Source organism: Gossypium hirsutum, chromosome A07, assembly GCF_007990345.1.
Source record: "Gossypium hirsutum isolate 1008001.06 chromosome A07, Gossypium_hirsutum_v2.1, whole genome shotgun sequence".
Taxonomy (NCBI): domain Eukaryota; kingdom Viridiplantae; phylum Streptophyta; class Magnoliopsida; order Malvales; family Malvaceae; genus Gossypium; species Gossypium hirsutum.
In genome coordinates, this window is record NC_053430.1 from 52,362,317 (window position 1) to 52,373,648 (window position 11,332).

An 11,332-nucleotide genomic window follows, 5' to 3' on the forward strand; every position below is an offset into this window, starting at 1 on the left:
TCGGGACCACAAGACCGAGTCGTAAAAAAATAATTAATTGCTATATTCTGTGCTTATTATGTGTGAACATGAGTATGTGGAAGTTTCATTCCCTAATTTTACCAATTGCATGAGAAAATTGTTAATAGGGATCGATTTGAGACATGGAGAAAATATGATAGTCCAATTTAAAATGGTCTATTAGTGCATGTACCAAAAAGAGTGGACTTGCATGTCAAATAGACCATTTTTGAATGTGAATGGCCGGCCAACACAAGCATGCATTATGGTGTTCCCTTGTCTCCATTTTTTTATATTTGGTGGGAATTATGTATAATAAATTTATATTAGTAAGTGGTGATAAAAACAAAGTTCCTTCATCTTTTCTATCATCTTGCCGAAACCATAAGGAAAAGAAAAGAAAAAAAAATGGGAGCTAGGACATTCGGCCAAGTGAGTTTATAGATTAAGGTATGATATCATGTGGTTCTTTTGGCATTTTTTTGTGAAGTTGAGTTGTTTTGATGCTCATAACATGACCCATGTGTTGATTTTTGAGTTGTGTTGCAAGAAACCTTTGGTTATGTTCTTATATGCCAAAGTGATGATGTTTTGTAGTATGTGATTTGAAATGGTTATAGATGAATATGAACTAAGAAACATGTATTATTGAGTAAGTAGAAGATAGAAAGGGGTTTAAATGGGAGGTTCAATTGATTTATTTTGTCCTTGTATGAAAAGTGGTTCTTGGTTATGGCCGAATGAGTCATCCTAGATTAGTTGAAAAGAATGTTCATGTTATGAGGTAATTTGAATAATTGACCGAAACATGAAAGGAATAATGAAAGTTGTATTAAGTTTAATGTGCATACTTTAGTCTAAGTATTGAGGAGTATTCGGCTAAGATAGTTGAATGTGGGTGTTGCCGATTTTTAAATTTAGATTATGGGAGTGGCTATAATGGGCATTAAGATGTGGAACTTAAGAAATGTAGTTATATGTGGACTTACATGATGTTACAAATAGATGTGAAAATATGCTAGATTAGGGAAACTTGATTAAATGTTCATGAGATGAAATTAGGTGTTTAAATGATGTTATAGTTGACATTGTACATGTATACATGCATTTCGGCCATGGTTTTTGTTTGAATTTGAGATTTTGCAATGTGATTTTCCTAAATTGTCTATGAATTTTTGGTTGTTGATTTCATGGTGATGGTATATTGAATCCATGAAAATTTAGTAAGGTTGCATTCGGCAACTTGCTTGAAATTAAAAATTGATGTCTAAGCTTAGGTGATTTCGATGATGATATATGTGTATATACATAAGTATATTTAGTTGATTCGGCTTTGGTAGTTGCATGAGGTTATTAGCCGAATATACTAACATACATATACATGTGAAATTGGATTGTAAATATTTAGCAAGGTGGTTAAACTAGTTAAATTATTGATTTAGCTCAAGGAGCTAAAGGAGGTGAATCGAGCAAAGGCAAAGAAAAGGTTATCGAGTAGCCGAGTTGGAACCGTCTTACCCAACACGAGGTAAGTCATTAAGCATGTAGTTGGTATTATTTCAAATGGTCATAATGTGTATGTATTGATGCTGAATGGAATGAATAAATATACATATATATATATGCATGTACGTATGTGATGATGAAATTGTTGAATGAAAGAAAAGAGGTAAGATGTACTGAGTTGTTGATCTCGGCACTAAACGTGCGGGATAACCATTTATGACCATGAGATTGGCGCTAAGTGCGCGGGATTAAATTGTACAGCACTAAGTGTGCGATTCGACTATGTTGCACTAAGTGTGCGAAATGAATATGATGCACTAAGTGTGCGAATTGACCATGCGGCACTAAGTGTGCGAGTCTGACTATGTAGCACTAAGTGTGCGATTTGATTACGTGGCACTAAGTGTGCGAGTTGATTATATAGCACTGAGTGTGCGGGCTCAATATGCATTCGTGAATCATTATGGACACTATGTGTGCGACACTATTGAGTCGATCGCGGACAGCGGATCGGGTAAGTGTCTTGAGTACATGGCTAATATGTGCTATGCTTATACTTGGTGTTGAGCTCGGTAAGTTGAACCTATGTGACAATTATACTTGAAGTCACGTACATAAAAATTTATCGTAGGATGGGTGAAAGGCCGTTTTGTTGTTTGATTGTAACGAAAATAAATTGATTTATGAAAATGCTTCAATGTCCTATTGATGAGTATATGGATTGTGAATGCATGAATTGATATGAAATTGAATCGATAGGTTGGAGGAACTATGGCATGGTTCGGTATGGATGGAGTAAATTGTCTCATTCCATTTTGTTTCCTCTTGTGATAATGTTATTGATATATAGTAGTGCATTGCTTATGACTTATTGAGTTATAAACTCACCCGGTGTTTCCTTGTCACCCATTATAGGTTGCTTGGACTCATCTATTTTTGCGGGGTCGGGCCGTCATCGAAGTCATCACACCGGATAGCAAGTTTTGGTACTTTCTTCTTAGTGTGCTTAGAAGATCATTTTGGCATGTATAAGCTAGTACGTTGTGTTTGAATTATGGCATGTAAACTTTAAGCCATGCGAAAATGGCACGAATGTTCGATTGAGTTGGATCAAGGGTAGGCATGAAATGGACCTAGTTACTTTCGTAACAGATGCTGGCAGCAGCAGTGTCATGAGATTGAAAAATCACTAAAAATAGTAGGAGTGGAATTAATTGATGAATAAATTATGTAATCGAAGCTCGATGAGTCTGCTTTCATGAGGAAGTAACGAAAAGATCATATGGGCAGTATATTAAGAGATAATCAGATTTTTGTGGGACAGGGCCAGAACGGTTTCTGGATTCCCTGCTCCGACTTTGGAAATTCATTATAAATTAACCAGAGATAATTAGGGGTCGTACCATATATGTACAGATTCCTCTCTGAGTCTAGTTTTCATAGAAACAAACGGCATCAGTATTGGAGCCCCGTGCAGGGAGATATCCAAGTCGTAATGGGCAAAGGTCAGTGTAGTCGACCCCTGCAACTTGGGGGACTTTGACTAATAAACTGTACTAATTGGCCCAACCAAAAATTCTAGAAAAAAATACATAGATGGGCACATGAGTCTAGTTTCTGGAAAAATTACGAAACTGATTTTCAAGTTACGAAACTCAAGATATGATTTTTAAAACGACTAGTACACAGATTGGGCAGTGTCTAGAAAATAAATTTTGTAAGGGGTTAAAGCCAGTTAACACCTCGTGTTCGACTCCGGTGTCGGTTTCGGGTTCGGGGTGTTACATTTTATTGGTATCAGAGCTATGGTTTAGTCAGTTCTAGGACTACCATAGCACGTATGAGTCTAGCTATACATGCCATAATGTTAATGTTTAAAAGGGTGATGACTTCTGACGGTTGAAATGTTTTTGTCTTGATTAGTAAATGGATCCCGGTGAAGAAAGAACCCTAGCGGATGACGTTGAGAGCGTAGCGGCTGCTCCTGCACAAGGGACGCCGCCTGTTGAACCTCAGTCATCTGCGAATAATCAAGGTGAGGGGGCTAAACAAGCCTTCTTTACCATGATGAATGAGTGGGTCGCGCAATATGCCCGAGCCAACCCGGCTGTCCAACAATTCCCAAATTTGAATAATCCACCCCAAGAGCCTGTAAGGCCATCAGTCGCTGATCCTGTGAGGCTGAGTAAGCCACCTGTAGACTTGATTAGGAAGCGTGGGGCCGAGGAGTTCAAGGCCATAGTAACTGATGATGCCGAAAGGGCCGAGTTCTGGCTTGATAACACCATTCGGGTGTTCGATGAATTGTCATGCACACCCGATGAATGTCTAAAATGTGCTGTATCTTTGTTGCGAGACTCACCCTACTATTGGTGGAGGACCTTGATTTCCATAGTCCCGAACGAGCGAGTAACTTGGGACTTCTTTCAAACGGAATTCCGGAAGAAATTTATTAGCCAACGGTTCATTGACCAGAAGCGTAAGGAGTTCTTGGAACTCAAGCAAGGCCGTATGACTGTATCTGAATACGAACATGAATTCGTAAGACTTAGTAGGTATGCCCGGGAGTGTGTAGCTGATGAGGTTGCTATGTGCAAAAGATTCGAGGAAGGATTGAATGAAGATTTAAAGCTACTAATAGGTATTTTGGAAATAAAGGAATTCGTAACACTAGTCGAACGAGCCTGCAAGGCGGAGGAACTTGGAAAGGAGAAGAGGAAGGCTGAATTTGAAGCTAGAGATTATCGTAAAAGATCGACGGGTAAAGCTCCGTTCTCAGCTGTAAAGAAGTTCAGGGAGGACATTAATAAGTCGAGGGCGACTGCGGGAATTTCCATCAGGGCAAGACCATCGATGGGCTCCCGAGCTACTTCGGTAGCTAGTGTGAGCAATAATCGTCACGAGAAACCTGAATGTCCCCAATGTGGAAGACGACACCTAGGTGAATGTTGGGGCAAGTCTACTAGCAGGGCTTGTTACGGGTGCGGTTCGAAGGACCATCTCATTGGAGATTGCACGGAGCTGGATGAGAAGAATAAGATTCAAGGTGCAAGACCTAGTGGAGTGACATCTAGAGGTAGACCACCGAGAATTTTTGGAGGCAGGGGTGGTAGTCAGAGGGGGGCTTCTGATACGGCCGATCGCACCGAGAACCGTGCTCCTGCTAGAGCATATGCCATTCGCGCACGAGAGGAGGCATCCTCCCCCGACGTCATCACTGGTACCTTCACTCTCTTTGATACTAATGTGATTGCATTGATTGACCCTGGTTCTACTCATTCATATGTATGCGAAACCTTAGCAACCAGTAAGACTCTACCTGTTGAGTCTACTGAGCTCGTAATTCGAGTATCAAACCCTTTGGGCCAATGCGTACTTGTTGATAAAGTGTGTAAGAGATGCCCTCTAATAATCCGAGAATCCTATTTTCCGGCCGATTTGATGCTTTTGCCGTTCGACGAGTTTGATGTTATTCTTGGTTTGGATTGGTTAACCGCGCATGATGCGGTTGTGAATTGCAAAAGCAAGACTATCGATTTGAGGTGTGCAAATAACGAAATAATCCGAGTTGAGTCTGCGGACTTAAGGGGGTTGCCAGCTGTAATATCAGTAATGTTGGCCCAGAAATATGTAAGGAAAGGGTGCGAAGCAACCTCGCGTATGTACTTGATGACAAGGAGTTAGAAAAGAAACCCGAATCGGTGCCGGTGGTCTGTGAATACCCGGATGTTTTTCCTGAAGAGTTACCGGGTTTGCCACCTGTTCGGGAGGTAGAGTTTGGTATTGAGCTTGTACCTGGAACTACGCCTATTTCGATCGCTTCGTATCGTATGGCACTAACCGAGTTAAAAGAGTTGAAAGCTCAGTTGCAAGAATTGACGGATAGAGGTTTCGCTCGACCGAGTTTCTCACCTTGGGGTGCACCAGTATTGTTCGTGAAAAAGAAGGACGGAACCATGAGGTTGTGCATTGATTATCGTCAACTGAATAAAGTGACGATAAAGAATAAATATCCGTTGCCGCGTATTGATGATCTATTCGATCAATTAAAGGGGGCATCGGTGTTTTCAAAGATAGATTTGAGATCGGGTTATTATCAGTTGCGGATTCGAGATTCGGACGTACCCAAAACTGCTTTCAGAACGAGGTACGGTCACTACGAGTTCTTAGTGATGCCGTTTGGGCTCACTAATGCCCCTGCGGTGTTTATGGATTTGATGAATCGGATCTTTAGGCCGTATTTGGATCGGTTCGTAGTTGTGTTTATTGATGACATCTTGGTCTATTCAAGAGATGAGGCCGAACATGCTGAGCATCTGAGGCTAGTGTTGCAAATTTTGCGGGATAAGCAGTTATATGCTAAGTTCAGTAAGTGTGAGTTCTGGCTAAGAGAGGTTAGCTTCTTGGGTCATGTGGTATCCGCATCGGGTATTCGGGTTGACCCGAGCAAAATTTCAGCCATACTTAATTGGAAGCCTCCGAGAAATGTTACCGAAGTCCGGAGCTTTCTAGGGCTCGCCGGTTATTACCGACGATTTGTCAAAGGTTTCTCGATGATAGCCACACCAATGACGAAGCTACTTCAGAAGGATGTTAAGTTCGAATGGACGGAGAAATGTCAGAAAAGCTTCGATCAACTGAAAACTCATCTGACTGAAGCTCCAATTTTGGTGCAACCCGAATCGGGTAAAGAGTTTGTCGTTTATAGTGGCGCATCCCTACTTGGGTTGGGTTGCGTATTGATGCAAGAAGGTCGAGTTGTGGCCTATGCGTCAAGACAATTGAAGCCACACGAGAGAAATTATCCGACCCATGATCTCGAACTAGCCGCCATTGTGTTTGCATTAAAAATATGGCGACATTATTTGTTTGGCGAGAAGTGCCATGTGTTTTCGGATCACAAAAGTCTCAAATATTTGATGACTCAACGAGACTTGAATCTGCGACAAAGACGTTGGCTTGAGTTGTTGAAAGATTACGAGCTTGTCATTGATTACCACCCGGGAAAGGCTAATGTGGTTGCGGACGCCTTAAGCCGGAAATCACTGTTAGCTTTGCGAGCGATGAATGTACACTTGTCTGTTCTACCTGACAATGTGTTAGTAGCTGAATTAAAAGCCAAACCATTATTGACTCATCAAATTCGTGAAGCTCAGAAAGTTGATGATGAATTAGTTGCAAAACGAGCTGAGTGTGTTCCGAACAAGGAATCGGAGTTTCAGATTGATGATGATGGTTGTTTGAGGTTTAGAAGTCGTTTGTGCGTTCCAAGGAATTCGGAACTCATTCCGATGATACTGAACGAAGCCCATTGTAGCCGAATGTCAATTCACCCGGGGAGCACGAAAATGTACAACGACTTGAAACGTCGGTTTTGGTGGCATGGTATGAAGCGAGACATCTCCGACTTTGTTTCGAGATGTTTAATATGTCAACAAGTGAAAGCGGAACATCAAGTGCCTTCAGGATTACTTCAGCCGATCATGATACCCGAGTGGAAATGGGACCGAGTCACAATGGACTTTGTGTCCGGACTGCCATTGTCCGCAAGTAAGAAGGATGCGATTTGGGTTGTTGTTGATAGGCTGACTAAGTCGGCTCACTTTATCCCCGTACGTACGGATTTTTCATTGGATAAACTAGCCGAATTGTATGTTACTCAGATTGTGAGATTACATGGAGTACCTACTTCTATCGTGTCGGATAGAGATCCGAGATTCACCTCGCGATTTTGGAAGAAATTGCAAGAAGCTTTGGGTACCAAGCTGCATTTTAGCACCGCTTTTCATCCCCAAACCGATGGTCAATCCGAGCGGATAATTCAGATACTCGAGGATATGCTGAGATGCTGCATCCTTGAGTTTAGTGGTTCATGGGAACGGTATGTACCTTTGATTGAATTCGCTTACAACAATAGTTTTCAATCAAGTATTAAGATGGCACCTTACGAGGCTTTGTACGGTCGTAAATGCCGTACACCATTGTTTTGGACCGAGCTCGGTGAAAGTAAAATTTTCGGAGTTGATTTGATTAAAGATGCCGAACAGAAAGTAAAAGTAATCCGTGAAAGTTTGAAGGCAGCCACAGATCGTCAGAAATCGTATGCGGATCTGAAACGGAAGGACATTGAATATCAGGTGGGAGATAAAGTGTTCCTTAAAGTTTCGCCTTGGAAAAAGGTACTTAGGTTTGGCCGTAAGGGCAAGTTGAGCCCGAGATTCATTGGGCCATACGAAATCTCCGAACGAGTGGGGCCAGTTGCGTATAGATTGATTTTGCCCCTGAGCTTGAAAAGATTCACGATGTCTTTCATGTTTCGATGCTTCGACGCTATCGATCTGATCCGTCGCATATAATTAGCCCATCAGAGGTTGAAATTCAAGCCGATATGAGTTATGAAGAAGAACCGATACGTATCCTAGCTCGTGAGGTGAAAGAGTTGCGAAACAAAAGGGTTCCGTTAGTGAAGGTGTTATGGCTCAAACATGGGATTGAGGAAGCTACTTGGGAAACTGAGAGCTCGATGAAAGAACGATACCCAAACCTATTTACCGGTAAGATTTTCGGGGACGAAAATTTCTTAAGTGGGGGAGAGTTGTGACAGCCCTAATGTGACCCTAGTCGGAAAGTGGTTTCGGGACCACAAGACCGAGTCGTAAAAAAATAATTAATTGCTATATTCTGTGCTTATTATGTGTGAACATGAGTATGTGGAAGTTTCATTCCCTAATTTTACCAATTGCATGAGAAAATTGTTAATAGGGATCGATTTGAGACATGGAGAAAATATGATAGTCCAATTTAAAATGGTCTATTAGTGCATGTACCAAAAAGAGTGGACTTGCATGTCAAATAGACCATTTTTGAATGTGAATGGCCGGCCAACACAAGCATGCATTATGGTGTTCCCTTGTCTCCATTTTTTTAAATTTGGTGGGAATTATGTATAATAAATTTATATTAGTAAGTGGTGATAAAAACAAAGTTCCTTCATCTTTTCTATCATCTTGCCGAAACCATAAGGAAAAGAAAAGAAAAAAAAATGGGAGCTAGGACATTCGGCCAAGTGAGTTTATAGATTAAGGTATGATATCATGTGGTTCTTTTGGCATTTTTTTGTGAAGTTGAGTTGTTTTGATGCTCATAACATGACCCATGTGTTGATTTTTGAGTTGTGTTGCAAGAAACCTTTGGTTATGTTCTTATATGCCAAAGTGATGATGTTTTGTAGTATGTGATTTGAAATGGTTATAGATGAATATGAACTAAGAAACATGTATTATTGAGTAAGTAGAAGATAGAAAGGGGTTTAAATGGGAGGTTCAATTGATTTATTTTGTCCTTGTATGAAAAGTGGTTCTTGGTTATGGCCGAATGAGTCATCCTAGATTAGTTGAAAAGAATGTTCATGTTATGAGGTAATTTGAATAATTGACCGAAACATGAAAGGAATAATGAAAGTTGTATTAAGTTTAATGTGCATACTTTAGTCTAAGTATTGAGGAGTATTCGGCTAAGATAGTTGAATGTGGGTGTTGCCGATTTTTAAATGTAGATTATGGGAGTGGCTATAATGGGCATTAAGATGTGGAACTTAAGAAATGTAGTTATATGTGGACTTACATGATGTTACAAATAGATGTGAAAATATGCTAGATTAGGGAAACTTGATTAAATGTTCATGAGATGAAATTAGGTGTTTAAATGATGTTATAGTTGACATTGTACATGTATACATGCATTTCGGCCATGGTTTTTGTTTGAATTTGAGATTTTGCAATGTGATTTTCCTAAATTGTCTATGAATTTTTGGTTGTTGATTTCATGGTGATGGTATATTGAATCCATGAAAATTTAGTAAGGTTGCATTCGGCAACTTGCTTGAAATTAAAAATTGATGTCTAAGCTTAGGTGATTTCGATGATGATATATGTGTATATACATAAGTATATTTAGTTGATTCGGCTTTGGTAGTTACATGAGGTTATTAGCCGAATATACTAACATACATATACATGTGAAATTGGATTGTAAATATTTAGCAAGGTGGTTAAACTAGTTAAATTATTGATTTAGCTCAAGGAGCTAAAGGAGGTGAATCGAGCAAAGGCAAAGAAAAGGTTATCGAGTAGCCGAGTTGGAACCGTCTTACCCAACACGAGGTAAGTCATTAAGCATGTAGTTGGTATTATTTCAAATGGTCATAATGTGTATGTATTGATGCTGAATGGAATGAATAAATATACATATATATATATGCATGTACGTATGTGATGATGAAATTGTTGAATGAAAGAAAAGAGGTAAGATGTACTGAGTTGTTGATCTCGGCACTAAACGTGTGGGATAACCATTTATGACCATGAGATTGGCGCTAAGTGCGCGGGATTAAATTGTACAGCACTAAGTGTGCGATTCGACTATGTTGCACTAAGTGTGCGAAATGAATATGATGCACTAAGTGTGCGAATTGACCATGCGGCACTAAGTGTGCGAGTCTGACTATGTAGCACTAAGTGTGCGATTTGATTACGTGGCACTAAGTGTGCGAGTTGATTATATAGCACTGAGTGTGCGGGCTCAATATGCATTCGTGAATCATTATGGACACTATGTGTGCGATACTATTGAGTCGATCGCGGACAGCGGATCGGGTAAGTGTCTTGAGTACATGGCTAATATGTGCTATGCTTATACTTGGTGTTGAGCTCGGTAAGTTGAACCTATGTGACAATTATACTTGAAGTCACGTACATAAAAATTTATCGTAGGATGGGTGAAAGGCCGTTTTGTTGTTTGATTGTAACGAAAATAAATTGATTTATGAAAATGCTTCAATGTCCTATTGATGAGTATATGGATTGTGAATGCATGAATTGATATGAAATTGAATCGATAGGTTGGAGGAACTATGGCATGGTTCGGTATGGATGGAGTAAATTGTCTCATTCCATTTTGTTTCCTCTTGTGATAATGTTATTGATATATAGTAGTGCATTGCTTATGACTTATTGAGTTATAAACTCACCCGGTGTTTCCTTGTCACCCATTATAGGTTGCTTGGACTCATCTATTTTTGCGGGGTCGGGCCGTCATCGAAGTCATCACACCGGATAGCAAGTTTTGGTACTTTCTTCTTAGTGTGCTTAGAAGATCATTTTGGCATGTATAAGCTAGTACGTTGTGTTTGAATTATGGCATGTAAACTTTAAGCCATGCGAAAATGGCACGAATGTTCGATTGAGTTGGATCAAGGGTAGGCATGAAATGGACCTAGTTACTTTCGTAACAGATGCTGGCAGCAGCAGTGTCATGAGATTGAAAAATCACTAAAAATAGTAGGAGTGGAATTAATTGATGAATAAATTATGTAATCGAAGCTCGATGAGTCTGCTTTCATGAGGAAGTAACGAAAAGATCATATGGGCAGTATATTAAGAGATAATCAGATTTTTGTGGGACAGGGCCAGAACGGTTTCTGGATTCCCTTCTCCGACTTTGGAAATTCATTATAAATTAACCAGAGATAATTAGGGGTCGTACCATATATGTACAGATTTCTCTCTGAGTCTAGTTTTCATAGAAACAAACGGCATCAGTATTGGAGCCCCGTGCAGGGAGATATCCAAGTCGTAATGGGAAAAGGTCAGTGTAGTCGACCCCTGCAACTTGGGGACTTTGACTAATAAACTGTACTAATTGGCCCAACCAAAAATTCTAGAAAAAAATACATAGATGGGGACATGAGTCTAGTTTCTGGGAAAAATTACGAAACTGATTTTCGAGTTACGAAACTCAAGATATGATTTTTAAAACAACTAGTACA